Source organism: Staurois parvus, unplaced genomic scaffold, assembly GCF_062004578.1.
Source record: "Staurois parvus isolate SC_StPar_1 unplaced genomic scaffold, SC_StPar_1.0 ptg000668l, whole genome shotgun sequence".
NCBI classification, from domain to species: Eukaryota; Metazoa; Chordata; class Amphibia; order Anura; family Ranidae; genus Staurois; species Staurois parvus.
The window spans coordinates 8,250,916-8,262,666 of record NW_028318464.1 but is presented as its reverse complement, the minus strand read 5'-3'; the positions used below and the strand labels follow the sequence as shown (position 1 = coordinate 8,262,666).

The window sequence follows — 11,751 nt, the reverse complement described above, 5'->3', positions numbered from 1 at the left end:
CTGAGGTTACCTTTAGACACTAGGCGTTTAGTCTGTGCACATCCAACCCCTTGGTTTTATTGTACTTAGGAGGTAGTGTTCAGCCTTGCTGCCTGCAGCCTGTCAAAGTCTATAGCCGGCTGAAATATTCTGTGGCTGGACCAAGTGATACTCCCATTAAGAGCTGTGTGCATTCAGGGATGTATGCCCAGAGCGCAGAATAAATGCATCCCTGAGCACATAGGGCCCTAAACGCAAGTACCACTTGATACAAAGTTCATCCCCGTCCAGGCGCAGCATATTTATGCTGTCCATAGACTTTGACAGGCTGCAGGCAACAGGGCCATACTGTGTTCCCAAGTGCACAAAAATCCCGGGATTGGATGCATACAGGCTAAATACCTAGCGTGTAAGGGGCATAAAACTCACATTCAGATAAGAGGCCCAATAAATCTCTCACACTTTGCAACACTGCAAAGGAGGTAGCTCAGCATGTACATGTAACAACCAAATATGACTGCCCACATTTACAGCTATCTATGCTTGCAAACCATACAAATCAACATGTTGATAAATTAAAACATGGCCAAAACTTGCCTTAGCAAGGTCTCATTGTTTAGAGGTAACCTGTTCATTCCATGCAGGGTCATTCTTTCACAAATATACTGAAACTTGGTGCATCACTTTTACTTAATGTTCAAAAAGTTTTTTAGTGAAATGTTATTAAAGCAAGACTGTAGGTTATGCAGGAATGCAGTATATTAGACGTGCACATAATGCTCTTTAAATAATAATAGGGATAGGTCATTATCCTAATGTAGGTCACAGAGCAATGTTACTTCATGGTAATAATACATAAATAGTGTGACTAATTCAGCATGTCTTACAAGATTAAACCATAGAAGAGAAAATAAATAAGGATGAAACGGGTCAGAATCTGATTTTCTATGCCTTTTATATGGTAATCCATCAGGTATAGCCTGTGTTGGTGGTAAGTGCTCCAGGCAGAAATGTCACGTTTTAAGACAGTATTCTACAAAAGCCTAGATACATACACTAAGATATCATTCAAAAAGAAATAAGTAGCTGGTAATATCCACTGTCCATAAATAAAATATTTTATTTTATGCACATTGTTTTTTATGGTTTAATATGAGTTTATTTTTGTATTGATCACTACAGAGATATTGGTTTTGAGCACTTTTCAGATTAATTAACCATGTCAATATGGCAAACAGTGTCCAGATGAGACCTTCACTGTTTATTGGTTGCTGCGAAAATAATGGGGTTTATCTGGGTATAGGTAAATGGGGACAAATACCCAGTGTACTAAGTGAATGGAGCTAGTAGGTATCCATGTATAAAGAGTCACACACCAATGAAAAGATATGTGGACAGATATAGCAGAAGGGAAATAGATAGGAGAGGGTGTGGTGTAGAGACAGAAGGGACGACCCTCAGATCTTTTTGATTGGTTAGTATCAGTATTGTTACAATTGGCTTTTGAAGGGGTCAGTGCTTATGTGATTATTATTATTATTAGTATACAAAATTTATATAGCGCCAACAGTTTGCTCAGCGCTTTACATATAACGGGAGACAATACAGCAACAATACAGTTCAATACAAGAGGGAGGGGCTAGTGGTACAAAAGGTAGTAACTGTGGAGGATGGACTTGTTGGAAGAGTAGAAGATTCCATTATTAGCTGAGGGCAGGATAGGCTCCAAATGCTCAAAGAAGATACAAACTGGTCAAATTTGTCATGAAGTCGGGTTGCTAATTTCTCCATGCTCTGCTAGTGGGTGATTTTGGTTACATATTCCTCGTTAGCAGGAGAGTGAATATTCCTCCATTGTCTTGATATTACGATGCTATAAGGAAGCAAAGAAAGACTTTCTTAGCATTTGATATTGATCCAAGAAGCATAGAGAGGAGGGCAATTTCAGGTATTCCTGAGATGTAGAAGCTTGTAGTTGTTCATATATTGTAAAGGTCTGCATCCAAAAAGGTGGGATCAGAGGGAAGGACCACCAGATTTGTTGCATAGTTCCTTTCTGTGTAATGCAACAACAGCAATTTTTTACTAGACAATAGTCAATTAGAGTATCAGCTGCTTGTCCCAAAACTTTATCACACAGAAGAAGAATTACCCCCATTGGGACTTTAATGCAGCTAAAATATTCCACAAATACTTTGATATAAAAATAATACCTTATTAAATAACACAGAAACTCTTAAAATGATCAGATATATACTAACACCCCTGTAATATCTCTGATGGGATTATTGAACATAATCCCCCATATGGGAACAGATTTCATTGAAATATAAAGACCCCAATGCGTCTCAATCATTCAAATTCAAGATTTTCTTCAGGGGGCAAAAAGATGGGAGATTTATAAATGAATACACAATATATTAGTATCATATCACATACAATGAAGAATTCATGTTTCATTACAATCAATAATAACAATATATTTCCCATTATTATACTTACATGAAAAAGGTTTGAAAGACATTAGCCAGTCAGAACATCCTAAAAACACAGTATCTGTCATGGAATCCTGGATTCTCTTGGGTGGGGCATCATCACTTGGAGGTACACAGATGGTCACATGGACAACCCAAGAAGTTGGCAGTGGAGGGAGGAAAGACTCCAAATATCCCATAAAGAGAGTGAAAAAGGAGAGCAAGAAGTTTCAAACCACTAAAATATAATATAAATACCTATAATCAGCAAAAAAGGAATATGATAAGGGTGATATCCTTCCTGGTTTTCCATGATAAATTATACACTAACCGTAATAAGCAAGGGAAAGCAGTAGATGAAAAACACCTTGTTCCTCTGACCCCAAGAGGTCCAGTAAAAAAGGCCAGCCTACCAATGCAATATAAGAAAGAAAAATAAATGTATCAAACAATAAAGAAACATATATGTAACAAAAATATAAATATTGTTCCAGCTGACCATCCATAATACAATATATACTGACCACAGTACTCAACAAAAGCAGAGGAGGGGGTTTTTTGTTTGAAACAGAGGGACACTATCTTCTCTCCATATTCATAAATGGGACCTTATCTGGTTCAAATGCTGGAAATTCCACCATCATGAACTCAATCTATAATGGGGACCATAAATATGTGTCAAAACATTATCACATTCAATAAACCTAGCCAGGCAAACATTTTCTCAAAGTCAATGCAAAAAATATGGCACTTACAGTTGTGTCCAAAATTATTCAACCCCCACTGAAATTGAGTGTTTTGGCCAGTTTGACATTGCTTTTGATCATTCAGTCATCTTACTTACATTTACATTAAAGAGGCACTTGTAGGTCAGACAAATATAACATAACAGTTATAATGAAATAACCACAAATGTCTTTTCTGTGCTCACAGCATTATCAGTTTTATTCAACCCCCAAGTGACATTCAATCTTAGTACTTAGTACAGCATCCTTTTACAGTTATAACAGCTTTTAAACGTGAAGCATAGCTTGACACAAGTGTCTTGCAGCGATCTACGGGTATCTTCGCCCATTCTTCATGGGCAAAGGCCTCCAGTTCAGTCACATTCTTAGGCTTGCGCACTGCAACTGCTTTCTTTAAGTCCCACCAGAGGTTCTCAATCGGATTTAAGTCTGGTGACTGCGATGGCCACTCCAAAATGTTCCAGCCTTTCCTCTGCAACCATGCTCTAGTGGACTTGGAGGTATGCTTGGGATCATTGTCCTGTTGAAAGGTCCAACGTCTCCCAAGCCTCAGGTGTGTGACGGACTGCATCACGTTTCCATCCAATATCTCCTGGTACTGAAGAGAATTCATGGTACCTTGCACACGCTGAAGCTTCCCTGTACCTGCAGAAGCAAAACAGCCCCAAAGCATGATTGACCCTCCACCATGCTTCACAGTAGGCAAGGTGTTCTTTTCATCATAGGCCTTGTTCTTCCTCCTCCAAACATAGCGTTGATCCATGGGCCCAAACAGTTCTAATTTTGTTTCATCAGTCCACAGAACACTATCCCACAACTTTTGTGGTTTGTCCACATGGCTTTTGGCATACTGCAGTCGACTCTTCTTATTCTTTGGAGACAGCAAGGGGGTACGCCTGGGAGTTCTGGCACGGAGGCCTTCATTACGCAGTGTGCGTCTTATTGTCTGGGCTGAAACTTCTGTACCCACATCTGACAAATCTTTTCTCAGTTCCTCAGCAGTCACACGGGGACTTCTCTCCACTCTACGCTTCAGGTAGCGCACAGCAGTCGAAGTCAGCATCTTCTTTCTGCCACGACCAGGTAGCGTTTCAACAGTGCCCTTTGCCTTGAATTTGCGAATGATGCTTCCTAAGGTGTCTCTTGGTATGTTTAACATCTTTGCAATCTTCTTATAGCCATTGCCCTTCCTGTGAAGAGAAATCACCTCTTCTCTTGTCTTCCTGGACCATTCTCTTGCCTTCACCATGTTTGTAACCACACCAGTAAATGTCTAGAAGGAGCTGAGTATCACAGTCATTTTAAAGCTGCCTAATTGGTGCTTATTATGCTTGATTGCTGCTCGGTGACATCCACAGGTGTTTTCAATACCTGATGGAAAGCACCTGTATGAACCTCTGTTCTTCAGAGTGGTAGTCTTTAAGGGGTTGAATAATTGTGGCAATGAAGAAACCACATAAGAACCATTTACTACTGTATTACATAAACAATTGATGTCATTTTAGTTGCATTTGGGTAGTTACAACGTCCTTGTAGGATTTGATTCTGAATACAATTCCAAATGTACACTATAGTCCCTAAACCCCTTTACAGCATTGGGGGTTGAATAATTTTGGACACAACTGTACTTAGCAGTATGATGAAGGGGATAAGTGTAAGGTCTAAGATTCTTCCTTAACTTTAATCTTTATATGCCCCTTGGAGTCCACCTGACAATGTAGAAAATATAAATATTAATATTGAAGAGCTTACTATCGGCAAAATACAAAACAAGAACACATAGAATGAAAAAATAAATCTTAGGTCTCATTTGTAACATATGCTCACCAGAATACAGGCTTTCATTGACCTAGGAAGCTCCACAGGCAACCATGAACGGAATGATCCAAACCTGACTTTGCACAATTTCAATTCACATGTATGTAAATTAGCCAATTAGAAGGGAATGACTGAATTCCTGCCCACACTGCCAACTAGGGATATGGCCACCATCAGCGGCGATAGGACGCCAATGACATCCGCCATTTGACCACTCTGGCATCCAAGAAGGAAGAGGACATCCATCAGCATCCACCACCATCTCCACTGCAAATGCGTATCGGTGTGAGATCACACCAGCGTCTGCTGGTCAGCACGTAGCCCTCCACACCGAGTGCATGCACACAAGCCACCCCACCTGGAAGACGGTCTAAGGATCCCGCTGACACAGGAAACTACCCCCTAGAGGTGCCAGGCAATACCCTGCGCCTGGCATCTCAGGGACAAAGACAGATGAGCAACAGAGCACCCAACACCTCCACTCCCTCCACCTTTAAGAATTCCTGGGTTATGTAATAAAATATATTTTGATATCAGCCATATGACACTAAGTGTAATATTTTGTGTAGGAGGGCAGAGCATTTATACCAGTGTGTTAGAATTGCATAATTTTTTTCTGAACCTTAGTTGCAATATTGAGTTTATGTGTCAAACTGATTTTTTTTATTGAGGTCTTCACCAGTGAAATGAAGAGTCAAATCCTGTTCCCATGCTAAAATATAATAAGGCTCAAGAGTATGGTATAGAGTTAGGAGATAAGATGGGTAGGGGTTTGGGGCTACAGGCAGAGAGCTTTGAAAGGTGTAGGGTCTCTATGGGTAGTTCCTACTCTGTTGAGTTAGTTGACATAGTTTTCCAGCTGAAGGGAGTGTAGTTAATGGCCTGGGTAGGCTGATCCACAGCTAAAGTGACAGGAGGTTCCAGCCGGTCAACTCGTAATGCTGTGTAGATAAAAGGATTCCCCTGTGATCACTTTAGAAAGAAGGTCGCACTGAGACTCAGGGGAAATGCTGGCTTTCCTAGAATAGGGATCATGGGGACCTGTATAAGAGTAATGTTGAGACTATTCAAGTAGTGATTCCCATATTGCACAAGGGGGGTATACAGATTGGGAGGATAATGGGGGAAGGATGATCTCATGGGAGGACCCAAAGAGAAATCGGGGCCCTCTCTACATTGACCCACAACATGTCTTTGCCGTGAAATATCCAATCTATGTGTCAGTAATGTGGCTTTGCAGTACATTTATAAATGAGGAAGACCTAAACCCTTTGTTTGTGTACTGCAAAGTAGGATATCAAAATGCAGACAAGGGTGAAAATGGCTCCATATATTGCGAATCAGAGCAGATCTCAGTGTAGTAAAGAAATATTTAGATAGGGAGGGTATGGAAGATGTATACGATGCACCAGAATATATCCATTTTTAAAGGTGCCTTCCCAGCCAGGAGTGCTTCCTCAAGGGCCTTATCCATATCTCTGTCATTTCAGCAGTCAGTTTTCTAGCAAATTGGAAAATCTCTGTGAGCAAAAACAAGTTCTTCAGATGATCAAAAGCTCTTCCGGGTGGGCTAAACAGCCTGATCCTTGCAAAGTGTTGATGGAGTGTCTGATTGAGGTATCTTTAATGTGGCTTATCATGTAATTGGTGTATCTCTGTAGTTTTGTCAGCAAGCATGTTGATTTTCCTGGCAGGTATAAAACATATAATAGAGGGAGGGCGTATAATCTGCATCTGAAATACCATCATACTAATATGATACGGCACGCAAGAAAACCTGACAGTCATATAAATAATGGTTCCAAGAAAACTCATAATATCTCAGATAATATCTAACTTTGGAAATACAATGAAAAATTTTACCTGAAATAAATATTACATGAAGCCCAGTGTGTTTCCATTTATTTACACTGCACATTAGAAGAAATGATAAATTTACACAGATGCAAAGCAGGGGCAAATGCTGGTGAATGCAAACAAGGATATTATGCGTATAGTGGTATTCTTTCTATTTTATTCAAATCTGAATTTTGGAAGACAGTTATACTGTATTCTATTTTATTCTATTCTATTATTTTTTTCTATTCTATTCTAATCTATTCAAATTTATTATATTCAAAATTCAAAAGACAGTTATATTCTATTTTAATCTATTCTATTGTTTTTGTCTATTCAATTCTATTCTTTTCTATTCTATTAATTTCTCTTCTATTCTGTTTGGATTTAATCTGTTTGAAATTTGCATTTTGGAAGACCCGTATATTCTGTTTAATTCTATTCTACTGTATTCTATTCTTTTCTATTCTATTATGTTTTCTTGTTTTCTATTCTATTCTAATCTAATCTATTCTATTGTTTTTCTATTCTATTATTTTCTGTTCTATTTTATTGTTTTCTTTTCTATTTTGTTATTTTCTATGCTATTCTAATCTATTCTATTCTTTTATGTTCTATTCCATTCTTTTCATATTCGAATTTGAGTTGAATTAAAATTTTATCCAAATTTTGTTAATTTGGATTCATTACTATTGAAATTAGGAAATTTGGATACATCCGAATCTCTGAATAACTAAAAATTAGCTCGAATTTCAATTCAGAATGAATTAAACTACACATGTCAATCTATGATATAGTTTGTCACTAGCATTAACATTGCAGTTTTTGTTTTACTGAATCCCACCATAACTTAATGTTTTTTTACCCATTGATCCTGTTTTTAGATTTCAACTTTGTTTAGCAAACACATTGCAAGTAGAAAAGCCAGCACAGCAGTGAATATCAGCAAAAGAGTATCCACATATTATTATTTTACAGGACCCAAAAGGGGAAGTTCTGCTTTAGGGCCTCCTCCCCCTTCCTCTTTCACAATTGGCAATCTTTTTTTGGGGGGTGCGGGTACCTGATTTTGACACCCTCCCTGCCTGCAGTCTTCTGGGACAGTGCACAGGTCTCAGAAAACTGCAGGACCAATCACAGTATGCAGTGTGGCTCGTGCATGCGCAGTGGGCACCCAGCTGTGAAGCTGCAAGCTGTCACAGCAGGGCCTCCACATCTAAGATGCAGGCACCGGGGACCGAACACAGTTCCCGGCACTCCCTCGGGCGAGTACACCTCTAGATCCAGGGACAGTTAAGTGCCTATTTATTAAAAATCAGCAGCTATAATTTTTGTAGCTGCTGACTTTTAATTTTTACAAAAATGACTGGAGCTTCGCTGTAACTAAACTAATACCTACTTTTGTTCTCAGCTCCCCCCCCCCATTTTTTTTTTATTGCTGTGATCTGTCAGTTTTTTAGCAGTGCTGACAACACAGCCTGCTTGCTCTCTTTCAATGTTTGTACTTGTGCTCGCATGCCCCCCCCCCAAAGCCATTCACTGGGAAGATCAGTGTGCTGCTGCTTTTCCACCCCTAGCTCTCTAAGCTCCTGCTGCAGCAGAGGGTATGTAATCACTTATATAAAGGGGGGGAAAAGGTACTTATGATGTTTTTTATATGTATATGTATACACAAATGTTTTGCCTTTTATTTCTATTTCAAACTGAATGGGTTGTTTTACAAGGTGGGGGTTCACATGTACTTTATTGATAGTTACTACACACATGTAACAAACAACTTAAATAGTAATCCATTGTCACATGTGAAAAAAAAGGGGGAGCGGTCGAAAGAAAATTGTTAGACAAAATAAAACACGTATGTGCGTAACCCTTTGATGCCGACGTAACACAAATATGCGGCCTCACAGAACTGGGCTTTTTTCCGTGGGGCCCCACATTTGCGTACCTGTTTTTGTGCTGGGAGTGCGCTGCACAGCGCGCTTCCAGCACAAAGACCGCGGTGTCACTCAGAGCCCCGGGTCCCGTTCTAATGATTGGGACCCGGGACTCCCGATTCCGGGTCACATGATCGGTGTGAAAGCCACTGATTGGCTATCACAGTGATCAATCACTGTAAAGCCCGGCTTGTTTTTTTTTCCTCTCTATGAATGGAGGAAAGAGATACATTGTATCTCTTCAAATCCTAGCATAGAGGGGAATAAAAAATGTTTGTAAAAAAAATAAATATTAAAAAATAAAATAAAACATAAAGAAAAATACCTAAATCAAGGTTTGATCTAGTTCAGTGCCAGGGTAAGTGTTTGCGTCAGGGTCAAAAGGTCAGAGGCAAAGGTCAGGATTAAACAAACCATTTTGTATCAGTGTCAATTAGTGTCAGTGTCAGTGTGTTTTAGGTAAAAAAAAGACAAAAACAAAATGCACACTATTGATTCTGGGCTGTACTACGGGTACAAACAACAAATAATATACACATAAATGGTATCGCTGCGATCATCAAGAGCTGGAGAATTTATTTTGGGTTGTTCTTTGCTGGTAGATTATGGTAGTAACAAGAAACACACAGCAAAATAAAAAAATGATTTTTTTTTACTATTTTTGGCCAGTTTTCTTTTGATATTAAAAAAAAATAGGAGATATCCATTACCATTTACCACCAAATGAAAGCCCAATTTGTCCTGAAAAAAAACAAGGTATTATTCACCTGGATGTACAAAGTAGTTGTGATGATATGTACGGTTTTACTAACACATGTCAACGTTGCAAAATTGTGCTTAAGCATTTTGATTTATTTTACCCTTAGGCGTGAAGGGGTTAAACAGGATAAAATGAACAAAAAGACACCAACAGTATTTAAAAAACTCTAAGTATTCATTCACACTACTACGACCTGAAAGTCACGTGACATACAGTGCGACTTTGCCAGGCGACGTGAGTGCTACTTTGACGCAACTCCGATGTAACTCTGAAGCATCTTTCAGGGAATACCTGGGTAATCTTTCTCTAATCTCGGATCCAAATCACATCAATATAGATGAGGATCCGACTTGGAGGAGACTTCCATTAAAGTCTACGGGCACAAGCCAGATAGAAGTCACCTTGAAGTAGTACAGGAACCTTTTGTAAAGTCAGAGTGACATCAGTAGTGCTAAATAAGACATCTCTTACTGACTAACATGGGATTTCACATGTCATGCGGCTTGGGGTCTCACAAGTCGGATCCCAAGTAGTGTGAACCGAGTCTTAGATGGGACTCGCATATCTCCTAGCATATAGCAAAAAGAACAGGAACGCAGGAACAGGAGTAGCAATTAAAAAAGAACGGGGGGGGGGGGGGAGTTGAGAACAAAAGAAGGTATTACTTTAGTTAAGAATACATATTTGAATAAACTTTTTTCTTTAGTATCACTTTAAGGATCAGTAAGCAGCATTGAAGTATATTTTAGCTTTTGGATTAAATACCCCTTTAAAATCATCATTTTTGGGATGGGTGTGGTGTATCCTCCATGGAAAGCACTCCTCAGACAATTGATACAAATCAATGATTTGCTCTTTTCAAAAAGCAAATGTAATAAAAAGGATTAGGTTTTGGTTGAACAATGAAACATTTACATGTGTGCTAAATTTGCCTTGTCCAAGCAATAGACAGTGGATGTGATTTTTATTTACGGCAAACAACCTGACAGACGAAAGGCAAAGGAGCAGCAAACCAAAAACATGAAAAATATACACCCTGAAAGTGCCAACTTCAACAGCAAGTGAAGTATCATTCCATGAGACTACTGGTCCCAGAAAACAGGAATGTGTATGGGCCCATTACAAGTTTTATTGGGTATTCCACTGCTGAGTAAATTAGTTAGACAAATGATCTGCAACATTATAGTCATGTTTCTGAGGTTTTGATTTGGCGACAAAAGAACCTTTTTGTTGTATCCTTAGTACTTGTTTACTGAACATGTCGCAATATTTGCCGTTTCCTGCAAGAGGTTCGACTTGGAAGCCTTACACAAGGGACTCGGGATATAGGCCAATAGCCAGGAACTGACTCAAAGCAATGACTCAGGCAACCAGACCTGTACGAGAAACTGGTTCGACCAGCTCTGGAATGAAAGACACTCCTGAAAAATAGTGATGGCATGTTATTTTACTGTTAACCCTATTACTGCTCATAGACTTGCTCTGCCATCTGTTGTTGTACTGTAAAAAAAATTACAAGGCATTGCTAACTGAACAATCCAAGAAACAATTCAAGGAACCAATAAAATCTGGGAACTGCTTAGGTAATCTTGGAATTATTGCACCTATGCTAATGTTAGAAAGTTCTCCCAACTTACCTTAAACACATTTGTATTTATCATGTTGCCGTATGACTCAACAAGCTTTTCACAGTACTTCTGGGTAAAAATGCATTCTTTTGTCATATGATTCTGTTCTATACTTCCTCCTTCTCTGCCCTTAGCTCATGGATGTAGACAGGACTGTTTGCTTAGCTGAGAAAAACCCTCCTCCCCTCCTGAAGACTCCTGGGATGTATGACATTGTTTGCCTGAAAAAAAAAAATTACGTACATATGATATACCTTCCTATCTATTTACTAATGCTAGCAGCATGAGAATTAGAAATAGTCAATGTTGATTAAGAGTGTGAAGTTCTGCTTTAAACAAAATACAGCTTTTGCTGCAATACTCACCTCCTTTCCAGCTCTGTCCCCTGCAGATTTGTCCAGCCATACCAGTCCACTTATTGGTTGAATGAAGCCCAGCACCATTAAACCCACTTCCTGTAAGCACAGGCTGTCATGGACACTCTTAGGGGTGTACCATAAAGCCAGTGTAGGCTGACAGAATAGTTCCGCAAAGAAGAGCCTTTGCAGCGTTATGTGAGTTCCATTCTCTATCAAT

General features: G+C 39.2%; 1 long non-coding RNA gene across 1 annotated transcript; it reads right to left on the bottom strand.

The window, feature by feature from the left end:
• Positions 1-917: 917 nt before the first annotated feature.
• LOC149447894 (uncharacterized) lies at positions 918-11,305 on the bottom strand. Its single transcript, XR_016305819.1, has 6 exons — positions 11,185-11,305; positions 4,828-4,908; positions 2,978-3,106; positions 2,785-2,862; positions 2,482-2,691; positions 918-1,852 (listed from the first exon to the last, which is right to left on the bottom strand). It is a non-coding gene; the product is annotated as an uncharacterized LOC149447894 (long non-coding RNA).
• Positions 11,306-11,751: the final 446 nt, after the last annotated feature.